Source organism: Podarcis liolepis (genome assembly GCF_965112155.1).
Source record: "Podarcis liolepis genome assembly, chromosome: 2".
Lineage (NCBI taxonomy): Eukaryota > Metazoa > Chordata > Lepidosauria > Squamata > Lacertidae > Podarcis > Podarcis liolepis.
In genome coordinates, this window is record NC_139555.1 from 24,791,128 (window position 1) to 24,804,412 (window position 13,285).

Here is a 13,285-nt window from a genome sequence, read left to right on the forward strand (position 1 = left end):
AGGACCAATAGGTGCTATAACTGCAACAACTGTATTTGCAATACCAAGAACAGCCTTTAATTCCACAAGTCCCATCTTTTGCAATATTATGAAGCTCTTGGTAGAGGTTAAATATAGCCCATCAAAACACTGCCTATGGAAAGAAGAATAAGAATGGGTAAATCGTTTCTCATACAAATTTCCACCCAAGCTTTTTTTTTTAATGTCATTTCAGAATGAGTCACATGATCTAGGACTTTTGCAAACCCCCAAATGGAAGAACTTCATCATAAAAGACACAGATTATCTGATGGGCATGCATATTTATGAAACCTTGGGTTATAAGGCAGCGCTGGGAACACAGTAAATTTTGTCAATCCTTACTGGCAGATTTGAGAAAGTTTGCAACTAGGGTCTTGAATATGCAAACCTCACAGTGTATTAAAGAATTTATGCGGGTGGCATTTTGGGAAAAAACAACAACAACACTTGCTGTATTTATATACCATTCATCATTCATGTCAATGCAATTTCAACTTCTGTTACAGAAGCAGGCAAAGGTGACAGAAGATCTGCCTGCCCTGGAGGCGGTGAATGTTCCTTACTCATCGTGAGTCTTCTGTTGATCGCCTTTGTGGGTCTGAACTGCAACACACACACACACCCAGAGAAGAAGCATGTTCTGGGAAGTGTAAGGTGGGAGCTGGCCCCCGCCTCCTTCCAGAAACAATTACTGTGATGCCTCCCACCCCTTTCATACAAGCAGTAGCAGGAGTCAGGATTATCTACCTACCTAACCAGATATTCTTTGCTATATTAAATTACAAAGGAATCGTGGTCACATTTCCCGGAAGCTACATGACTTCTGAATCCTGATGTGGCCAGCCAGGTCATGACTAATGCCAACTTAGGAGTCTCAAAATGGATATGGGAAGAATATGAGCCCAAGTAATGTTATGCATTTGAAGAAATGTGCATTGCATGAAGAATGCTCATGGGCACAACTCCTAACTGTCTGCAGTTGTGCCATCCTTGTTCCCAGAGTAGATAACACTGCATAGTCATATGTATGGCAGTGGATACTAGCAGAACATCTAGCAGAGATAATCATCAGAATGGAAAGAGCTTTTGAGCATACTAGATAAACATCAGCTGATTGTGAGAGTATAGGCGCCGTTGAATTAAAAAAGTGTTTTATTGGAGGACTCTCAATTCTTTGCGGCTACAGATCAATTGACGTGTAATTCTGAAGAACACTGATTTCGCTGAGGTTGTTTCAGGGCAACTATTTTTGTCAGTATGCCCTAAAGTGCTTTTGCTTTGGACTCATTTCAGACAGAATTAATTTTAATATGCTGAAGATGTTGCTCTTCATGAGAAAAGATCTCAATTCTCTTTGATGAGGCTAAGCCAAAGAGAGCATGCCATCTAGAATCATAGAATCATAGAGTTGGAATAGACCACAAGGGCCATCGAGTCCAACCCCCTGCCAAGCAGGAATCTAGATCAAGTATGGCGTACTCTAGTCCAGCATAGCACTTTAAACACTGAACTGTATGTTTAAGCCGTATTTTGTGCTCAACAGAAAATCCAATTCATTCCCCAGTTTTACTGCACCGAGGTACAGCAAAGAGAAAAGAAAAATCTATGTTCCACAAAGAGATCTGACACAGTCCTGGAACTGCTAGCAGAATTATATACTATGCAAAAATAGGTCAGGTGTGATGGGTAGGTGGGTGATTCACCCAAAAATATAAAGAAAATTGCTCTTGCATTACTGTGGTTTGGGCCATCAGCTTTGCTGTAGCCTGTGGTCTGGAAGTATGGATGAAGTCCAGCAATGTATTACAACCAGCATGCTCTGCATCTCAGCTACGGTCCTTCCTTTGTTGGCTCTGTTGACTAACTGATTGAGAGTTTTAGGACCAAGCTCAAAGAATAACCCAAGTAAGAATGAAATTGCCAGCTTGGCTTTCTTTCTGGCCTGCTTTCCCCCCAATATGTATGAGATTTTTTTGTCACAGTCTTGTTGGGACCAAACCATGGGTAAGTGTTCACACCCTTTAAGCAGATGTTTCATGAATAATTTCCCAGGATTAACAGCAAAGCAGAGGGTTGAAACCATATTCACAGTAAACTGAAGTTTGGGATGAACGCAACCAGAACTAGTCATCTCCCTAACCCATTTCCACCTAGCTATTTGCCGTCATCCCTCTCCCTCTTCCAAATGACAATTGAGAAAATTCCCACTACAGACCCAACTGTCCTTTCCTCTTCCCTTCGACTCTTTCGACACATTTAGCCTGACATCCCATTCTCCAGAGATTTCCTCTTGAAACATTGCCCAGACTTACCGTAGTTCTTTACACACACACACCCAATCCCCAATCCCGGGGAGCTTTCTAACTCAAGTTCTTTTATTATTACTTGTATGCTGAGGTGATCCAGTCTGGAAAGAATGTTATTGCTGGAGTCCTCAGACCCTTTGTTGAGTGCCTAGGTTTCTGGAACTAGGGAGTATGTACTGTTACATGATTGTGTAGATTCCCTGCATGGGGGATACAATCAGCAGCCGATTCCCAAACTAGCTGTGCTGTTAAATGTGTGAATCTGATCATGCGTCTATTTCCGCCCCCTTAATAATACCTTGTGGAGCCTCAGATAAGAATCTGGACCATGGCCACTTGGTGTCTTTCCCAGTTACACTCCTGAAGAAAATTGTGGGGCCCTTGGTTGCCATTAGCCCTGGGAGTGAAGCTTCCACTGGTGAGCTCATGAAGAGACAAAAGGGAGGAGGAGGCAGTTTCAGTGGAACATGTTACTCAAACTGTGTAGAGTTTACAAGGTCAGATCCAGAATTTATGTGTAGAGGAAGCCAACAAAATGATTTCTGTTTATACAGGAAAAGCTGCCAATCCCTCCTTTTGAACAATCTGTCTCCTATTGGTTCCTTTCTTTTGCTTTTTGTTGATAAGCTGCTTCTTGTCTGATCTGTGCTCTTTCTCAGCTGAGCATCAACTAAATTCCAGAGTCCTTTAATCTAGCTGACACCTATGACCCACTCCTTGACCCATGACATAACTGGAGCTTAATAGCACCGCCTTTTGATGTAAGAACTGTTCAGAACAGCTTCATATGGACCCATGTTAACATTTTAAGGAGGCATTTAAAACCCCATTTAAAAAATGCTGTGAATGAGCCCTACAAAACCTTTTGAATCAGGGCAAATATTCTGCTACCTTTTTCATATTGGTGTTTCTGCCGGGGATAGAAAGGTTTTCCCACACATGGAAACAACTTTCATCATGGTTCGTGATAACTTCTGAGCTCCAGAAGAGAAAGGTGGATTTTTGATAGTTGAAGGTATGGCACTGGAACTCCCTTGGGATGAGATCTAGGAAAGCAGACCTAGTTATTTATTCGATATCACTAAAAATCTGTGTTTGCTTCCTTAGCCACAAATCAGCCTTAAATCCTCAATGGAATTTAAGCTGGTGTGCATGGGGGCTGTGCGGTTCTTTAATCACACTGACCATTTGCTGTAAGTTAGGCTGAGAGACAATTGGGAATGTGGAGGTATAATGGATTGTAGGGTGGTCAGAGATGGAGCACGAAAAAATGAAGAAGTGCATCAGTACAAAAAGGGACAATAGATTTGCATATGCTAATTTACACATATAGACACAAGTTTGGAAATAGCTCCTATAATTAAAACAGAAACACAGCGTGTCTCACCATAGTGGAGGAGTGTGACTTGTGTGCCTACACATTCTGCTGAACAGATGCTGGCTGTTGATGGCCAATAAAATAGAAAACCAACATAGAGCAAAAATGCACATGTAAAGGGTTAATTGCAAGAGCTGAACACCTCTACAGTCATACCTCGGGTTGAAGTAGCTTCAAGTTACCGGTAAGTATTTTCGGGTTGCGCTCTGTGGCGACCTGGAAGTAACGGAGCGCGTTACTTCCAGGTTTTGCCACTCGCGCATGCACAGACGCTCAAAACGATGTCACGCTCATGCACGGAAGCGGCGAAACGCGTCCCGCACATGCGCAGACGTGCAGGCGCGTCTTACGTTTACTTCAGGATGCAAACGGGGCTCCAGAACGGATCCCATTCGTATCCAGAGGTACCACTGTATATTTAATCTGCAAATGCAAATACACTAAGCAAAAGTTGTATGTTCTTTAAACCTTAAAAGAGGGTGCCTTGGGTCGTTTTTATAGGAGGGGGAAAAGAGGACTAATTAAAGAGTCAAGTGACCCAGGGTTGTCTTCTGCATACTCTGCTAAATGGGAACTAGAGTTTAATTCCCACAAAAGGTAGAACTTTCAGAGAAGCATTTCAGAGAAGGTGGCATTTGCAAATGGCATCTTCCACTTGCAGTGTCAGGTGCTACAGCCTCCTCTATAAACTGGTTCTTATATAAAAATAATGGCAGCAAACGTTCTTTCAATACACAATGGCTCGTTCCAACTCCTATAATCAATCACGAACATATTCAATAACTTTCTTATTGAGAAATCCCACACGCACACATCTGTTTGCACCTGTAAATTCCTGCAACAGTTAGCAAGACCAGACCTGCCATGCAGCAAGGTGATAAGACCTGCTTCATGGAGTCACTGCAATATTTTGTTGGCCTTAGGCTTGCTTGAAACAGCCTTGCATGGGGATGCCTGGTGGTGGGCCTAGTTAAGCCCATGACCCACTGCCTTAGGGGAATGCATTTTCCATTGGGGAGCCCTTTCAGGAAGGGGAGGCACTATTTGGGTCCTGTTTCGGGTCATAGGCAACTGGCAGCTTGGACAGACTTTAGCTGGACTGAAGCAGGTTAATTTGGGGGAAGAGACATATCTCAGTGATAGGTCAATGCTTAGGCTGGGAGAGAACCCTGTCTGCAGCCCTGAAGAACCACTGCCAGTCACTGAGGTCTGTGCTGAGCTAGGTTGACCAATGGTTTAAGGCAGGTTCCTATGTTCCTAGCTTAGGTTTCTACCATAGAGATAGATGTCTATGGTACTCCAGTGTTTGAGCTACGACTCCACAGTGGGGAGAGGCATAAGGAAACGTAGTTTAATTACCAAAGCAACACAGGATGGAGCGGGTTAATAGACATGCTGTTAATGGCCAACCAAAGTCTAGGAAGGGTCACAGACAGCGCAACTGTACAACAGGCTAAACAAATATGCCCCAGCAAGGTTAAATACTGTGAGCAGTGTCAGCCTTTCCTGCAAAGTTATGACATAAAGGCTTCTCCTCTCTGGAGACCAGTTTAGTGGTGATTATTATCAATGGTTGTAAAAAAGAAGAAGAAGTGGTTTGGAATGTTCTCTTAAAAACACTGATGCGTCAAACATAAAAACTTTGCATCCTCAGAAGGAATAAAGCAAAGTTGTGTAGCCTTCAGTGTAGAAGACGGAGGAATAAATTATTTTGCTGGGCAGAGGTTTCAATGCTCTTGCCCCTAATGATAGATATATATATATATATAATTTCCTCCTGAGGCTCGGGAGAGGTCAAAATCCAGACTCATGCATATTGAGCCCCCACTACCTACCACTTAGTCCCACAAAGCACACAAAGGATGTGGCTTTTATTTTTCCTCAGCATTTTCTGGGGACATGATATGGCTCACAGGAGACCATTCTTTTGGGCATTTTCTGTGAGGATGCTGGGAAGCTGCTTCGTGACTCAGGCTTGAATCCCACCAAGGATGGACAAAACTCTCAATGTTAGCTTCTCTCTCAGTTTCTTGTTTCTCTAGTCTTAAGTTCAGTCCCTCACATTCCTGCATCAGTTTGCAATTTTTGTTTTGTAAAATTCCTCATGAAAATTCATTCATATTTTAGTGCAGATTTCTCATAATAGACACATTTTGGTACGCAAATTTATCTGTTATATGCATCTTTGCAAACTACTTCCCCTAATATAATGCATTTTATATGCTATTTTCATCAATATACAATTTTTTAAATACACACTTTCCCTGAATATACTCATTTTGTACTCATTATTTGGCCGGACAACTGTATCACAAAATTCAGAGAAGAGCAAATTTCAAAAGATTGCTGTACTCCGGTTCGCATATTGCTTGGGAAAGTACAGATTAGGTAGTTTAGCTTTAAAATCCTAACCAAGCCAAATTTCTTCCCTATCCGTTAATCCAACTAAGTCACTGTCCAATAGAACCTCCCCTCCCCTTCCTCCCCAAAATCTACTGTAAAGGGTTGGTATATATGTGCATGTTTGCTGGTAAAGCAGACACTTTCCCAAAACAGTGAATAAGCCTGTGGTCAGTTGCCATGGATGAATTTAAGGGATGACTATTATTCCAAACGCTAAACTCTTATTCCCCCACCCCGACACTCCAAGGTTACTGAAAGTTTAACTTTTGTTTTCTCTTCCACACAAACAGGATGTGGCTACTCGAAGGCTTGAAATGCATGAAAATAGCACCCCTAGGTTCTATCTTTTTGCAAAATTATTTGAACTCCATAGATGCTGCAGAGTTTATATCCATATTTTTAGAGTTTGTGAGCCCTGGATCCACATAATCTGTGTATGTGGACGTCAAGGGAGCACTGAAAATTTCATTGAGTCTGGATCTTAAAGAAATAAGCAAACGCAAACAAAAACTAGCACTAACAGAAATATAGGCCCCATCTGGACTGTACTTTTAAAGCAGTGTCATGCAACTTTAAACAGCTATGACTTCCCCCAAGGAATCCTGGAAAGTGTATTTCATGAAGGGTGCTTCAATTTTTTAGGAGACCCCCATTTCTCTCACAGAACTACAATTCCCAGAATGGTTTTACAGTCCTTTTCCTCAGTTCTAGGTCTTTAAAACAGCCACACCCACACACCAGGGAAACCTAAAATTGACTTTTACAGAAAAAGCACACAAAACTAAATATTTTATTTTCTCCATCATGAAATCCAAGGCAGTATGTATGTAACTCCCTGGCCAATCCACCATCAATGTACCAACCAGACCCAAAATTGCTTATCTTCAGCAATGTTCTGTACCCTAAGAGCCATGTATGCATACAAAATACACAACTCAGTTCCCATCTTCTGAGAAAAAAATAATAATCCATGAAGAGAGCTGTTTTTTTCCTGGATATTTGGATCTTAATGGCAAGTGCACTTTGAGTTCAAAACCTTTTTGGGGAATGCAGGGGTAAGTCTGGAATGCCAAACACTTAAATGATGTTTATTCCCTAAAAACATCCAGATATTATGAGGAATGGTGGTTCAGAGGGCAAGCTGATACAACTATGTAATGCACTGCATTATGATGGGTGGGGAATGAAGCCCTTTTTTATACAAACAAACAAACAAAAAACAACCCAGGCTATCAGGTAAACATGAAGAAATAAATGCAACACTAAAAAAAGTTTTTCATGTGTATGCAGAGAGCACCACTGAATCTTAGTAAATTATACCTCTCTGATTAAGCTACTCATTAAAGTACTGTGGAAAAAATCCAGTATATTTAGGAGCATGGCAGGAGACAGGTAGAAAATTATAGTAATTTGAGCTGCATTTAAAAAGAGGGCTGTGGATCACCCCAGATGTCTAGATCAGGGTATCCTACATTTAAGTCATGAGGCAATGAATTACGCTATCTAGAATGCAAGGCATGTTATATTTTTGCTGAAGTCTGATGGATGTCAAAAGGACACACTTTCACAGATGACATCATTAGCATAATCATGTGATTACATATTGTTGGTGAACAGTTATGCTTTTTTCCCTCATCCTTTTAGTATAGCTATATATCACCTCGCTCCACAAAGATTCAGCACATAGTTAAACCATGGCATTCGCTATGACAAGATGTGGCGACGGCCACCAAATTAGGGCTTTTTAGTTTAGGGGGACGAAAAAATCCCCATGATGTGCAAACAGAGTTTTTTTCTCCCTTTTATCTCCTAATGCTAGAATCTGGGGCCATCCCACGAAGGATGGTGCATGTAGTTCTCCTCCTTCCCATTTTTCCCTCACAACAACGTCATGAGGTAAATTAGGCCAAGGGACAGGCCTGAGGTTCACCTACTGAGCTCCTTGCAGCAATGGGGACTCGAACCGCCCGCTTCCAGGTCTCCCATTGCCAGGAGATGGTTCATTCAGATTGGTACACAGGCATGATTATTTTTTTCCCCTGCATGGGCTTTGGTTGCTGGCATCTCTTATCCCAAGTTACCTCACACGCAGCTTTTGAGAGAAGAAAATGGGTTATTTGTCATACGCCGCCATGTAAGCTACACTCAGCTCCTTGGACACAAAAGTAATGAATAATAATCTTCAAAGCACTCTGCTGGAGAAAGCCTGCGATAGGTAACACATGGCTTGTCCCGAAAGAGTGGTCTGAATGCAGAGACCCACTGTGGCGACTGGCCCTTTGATGGCATTTAGCTTGAAACACAAAAGGGCCATCTTTGTCCGTCTCCCAGTGAAGCTCAAGAGTGTTTGCAACATACAGACCATTGTCGTCTGCCTTTTTAAAAATGCCAATTGAACAAGCCAGTCTAATTGCCATCCAGGCAAACGACCGCTGTTACTGCAAACTGTGTAAATTGTCTGTTTGTTGGGGGTTTTTTGTTTTTGTTTTTGAAAACATGGACAAACTAATTTTTCTGTTCAGAATCTCCTGCTGATTCAGCTCCTTTTCTTTTTGGCATGCAAAGCCCTGAATGGCAGCCAAGGTGTCCTTCAAATATAGGGGGAGATTAGTTTATGAAAAATCAGGTCAGATAATTTTCTAGAGTGCATTGCTTTTTGCTGCCACTTACTCTGGTCTAAATAATAAATTAATAAACACATGCCATTATTAGGCATGGGCTTTGCTTCCTTGCTGAATTTTGTCTTTTTGAGACATAGCAAAAAAGAAAAGAAAAAAAGAGCTTCATTCTGTGTGCAGAAATAGATGCCATTTTCCCATCAATGCGGGATTGATGATGGGACAGTGTAGGGGGAGAATACCTGCACCATTTTGTGGCTCTTTCTGCTCTTCTAGATGTGGCAGCCATTTTGTGTCATGCACCCACCCCATGGCAGCCATTTTGTAACTGGTACTCATGACACTTTTAAAAATTTCAAATATACCCATTGACCCCAAAAGATCGGTGAACTCCTGTAGTGCAAATAGATTGTCCCTTGTCGGTTTTCTCCCATCTTCACAAAATACTTGACTTTACAGAGCTGAAATTGGCTTTATGAAATTTCAGAGAATAATTTCCATTTGGCCTTCATGTCTGACCCACTGAGGCTAGAATGAGCCTCACTAAAGTAAATGGGACTTACTCCTACATAGATACATAAATGATTGTGTTTGTGAGTCTGCTGTCATTCAAACTGACCTGTGTCAGCTGGGGGTAAAAACTAGTCCTCATTGCTGAAAATGAAATGTAAACATAGATGAAGATTTAAGATTTTTAAAAAAACAAAAACCAGAAGTGAAAGAAATGCCATTCTCTGAATGTGACTAGTTGTTAAAACAACACTCATGCACTTTACATCCCGCCAAGAATTGTTTCCATAAAGTGGAAAAATATGAGAGGCATTTGGCTTATGTTGAGAAACAAATGTTGATGAAAGAAATAGTTTTGCTGGAATAAACCAGTCTCTGAAAAGTTTAAAATGTGAAAGTTTTTGGCAAGGCCTGCATCTATGAGCAAAAATCACCATTGCTGGATTCAAAAGAGAATGAATTCAGATTTGAGGATTCATTCTGTTCTCCTTCAATAGCTCTGGGCATGATTCTTGAGAATGCTTATATCTCAGCTTTTCTTCTTTGGTATAATGGGTCACCTACACAGTCCTATAAACAAGGGCTATCAGGAAATCAAACTTGGCTCACGTGATTTTTAGGAGAAACAGAGCAAGGATAGATGATTGATGACCCATTCTAATGAAATATTTTCATTTGCATGCATCTATGGGGGAAAATACCTCAGAAAGGGAAGAATGTCAATTTTACAATAATAAGTAACAGGAACCACACTGTAGCACAAATGTACGCTTTCAAAAGAATTGGCACAATGGGACAATATTTGAAATGTCCCACTTTTCTTTTACGCAGGCCACACACAGCCAAATTCTCCATCTGGTGGTTGCAATGATTGCACAGAGGACTGTTCTTCTGGCATTCTAGTTTGGTGTCATTCCACAGGACTCTTAGCGGAGAGGAACATTCCCATTTGATAAACCCTATTGTTAAAACTGGGTTAATGTGATGGGGGTGGGGGAGAAGGTGCCACCCCCCAGGAATGCATGAAATAAAATACCACAGAGTAAGTCCTGCAGCATTTTGAAGACTAATAAATTTATTATGGCATAAGGTTTAGTGGACTACTAAAAATACATTGAACACATAAGTATCAGCAAAAGAAAAACTAAAAACATTTTGCCCACCTTGATAACGGAAAGAAAATACCCTGAAGAGTTTAACGTTTCACATTTTAAATTCGCCGACTCGTCATGCTTTTTCACTTATGTGTTTATTGAATTTATATAGCACCCTCCGCAGATCTCAGGCCGGTTCACAACACAAAAAATATAAGATAAAAACATAAAATACTTCCTGCGTTGGGCCAGTTACTGAGTCTCAGCCTGCCCCACTTCACTGCTTGAATCCCGTTTTATGCTACCTTGCCGCCCCCTCTGAAGCCTTACTTATCAGGCTGCAGCTTCTGGGTTCCAGCAAGATCTAGAGAGAAACCCATGAGATCTCATGAGAGCGACATGAGATCACCCGGAGGGAGGCCTCCTCATGATTTTGTAGGGTTCTTGCAGGATCTCGCTGGAACCCAGAAAGCGCTGCTGCTGATTCTCCTCGTTTTCCTGGTGGCGGTGGCGAGCCTGTGCCCACAGAGGTGCCCCTTGGATTCTGTAGCCTGAGGCATCTGCCTTAGTCTGCCTCAGGAATGGGCTGGCCTTCTTCACCTGGCTGTTGCAAAGATATAGAAGGAGATATAAAATGGCTTCAAAATGGACTTAGTGCTTGTATCATAGCCATCAAATTTTGATTCCTTTAACCAGGGTGATCCATCTTTGTACTATAAGGCCATATTCTTCTGCTCCCACCCATCACAAATTAGTATAACCAATCTTTTTCTGGCCAGAATATTACATGTTTTAGGTGTATAAGTGTCATCTGTGTTCAGTCGTGCTTACCCTCTGGTTAGTGTGCACAGAGGACTAATTTCTAAGAAGACTTACCTTAGGCCTGTAGCCACTATGGGTGGGAGATTGTTAAATTATATTTTTAAAAAGCTTTACTATCTTACTTTTATAGGTAAAATTGTAAGGAAAAGCAGAGAGTAACTATTTTTTCCTAATTGCTCAGTTAAAAAAACAAAATCTGCTCCCACTTTCCAAAGTTCTGTCCCAATAGAAAAACCAGTGAGATAAGTAACAGGATTTAAAATGTTATAATGTTTATTTTAGTAATGATGTAGGTTTGTTGAAATTACGTGATTTTGCAGTTGTGTACCCATTTACCTGGGAGTAAGCCACATTAAACACACATAGACTTACTTCTGAGTGTACATGTCTACCATTGTACTTTAAGTTAATTATACAGTGAATTCTTAATGACTGCTTTGACTGTAGCTCTTGCACAGCAGGAGACAAGCCCCTTTCCATAGTTTTGGAAGAAAGCAACTTATATGGAGTACCTGATCTCAAATGAACCCACCACATGAAAGATGAATTCTGGTTGTTAGATAGTTGGGAAGGGTAAGCTACAGAGATTCCAAGGTTTAGAAACTGAGACAGAAGCAAGAAAGAAAAGTACACAAAAGGAAAGGGGAAATGCGAGCTCTTCAGGACCTCAGGGATTCCTATAGTTTTGTGTCCAAACTAACTCATCAATCACAACTTTGGCTGCACTAAAATATTGAAAGATGGGAACAAACAGCTCATCTCGCAGAAATTGCTTAAAAGGGTACCTGCACATTTTGCTTTATAACTTTCATCTCAGGAGGACTGGTTGGGTAAGTTCTATATTATTACACATCGGACAAACATCTCAAAGAAGAAATGTGGTGTTCCTGTTATGGTGATCTATAATGCTTGAATGAAAAACATGCCTAAAATAAAATATGAAAACCCAATACTGTCCTTTCTTCCACGGACGGCACATTTTTAGCTCACATTGCCACACTCCTTGCTTTGTGAACCAGATTGCTGCCCTTTGAAGCAAATTCTCCTTGATGTGCTCTTTTTACAGCCATTCCTTGGCTTAGGGACTTGAGCTCCTTCCATAGCTTTGCACTGCAGCAGTGTCATCAAGAGCAGCATCTCTGGGGGGAATGTTTAGACATTGCTAATGTCAGTTTGATTCAGAAGACATTTCCATTTAACTCCTGCCCTTATAAAGGCTTAAATCAGAGCACAGCTTTTATCACCAGTGCCAAGTGCTGTCTCAGTGTACAAATAAATGAGTTGTGCTTGTCTGGAAAAGTCTCAGTATGTGACAGCGCGGTGTTCTCATCATGGTGGCAGGTAGCCATTAGCGGTGTGTGTGTGTGTTTTAAAGATGACTATAACTAATTACATTGCAAGAGCAGCCTGGGAGCGAAGCAGACCTTGATTTTACCTTGTAAAGCTAATTTTGTAATGGCATGCAACATGGCTGCAAGAGATTATATCCTGCTTTCCTGCAGAAAGCATGCTGAAAGTCTGCTAAATCCTGTCTCTTATAAGACTCTTTCTGGAAAAAAAAGAGAGCTTTTCCATTTCATCCTCCATTGGCATGTCCACCATAGTGTGTGTTCCTCTTCACCAGGAATCTGGATCTGCATTCTACAGGAGACATTAGATGGTTGTGGCAGCAGACAGGCACTCTAAGCAGTGCAACAAGGGAGAAGAAGGAGACTTTCTGAGGGACCTACCCCTGCAGTTCAGCTGTTAGTGTGTACCCACCATACAGACGTAAACTACTTTAATAATCTTTCTTTTTCCACTGGGAACCAAGGAACTATGGTTCTGTGGTGGAGAACCTGGATAATCTTGAAGTTGCATGCAAAACAGGTCTGTACCAACCACCCTGAACAAAACCCACCACTCGTAAAAGGCAGTGACCCCCATCCCCATGGCACGAGACTTACTGCTATATGCCCGGCATTGAAAAAATAGGACGGTTGTCAGACATTAGTTGCTAAAGTTCATCCCATGATGTGCAAGCTAGTCCTGAAACAATGATGTTGTGCTGTCTGGTACTGTATAACTACAGGACTCTTAGGAATCAAACTATTTAAGCAACATCAGGTACTATCTCCTAATATTTAGATCTAC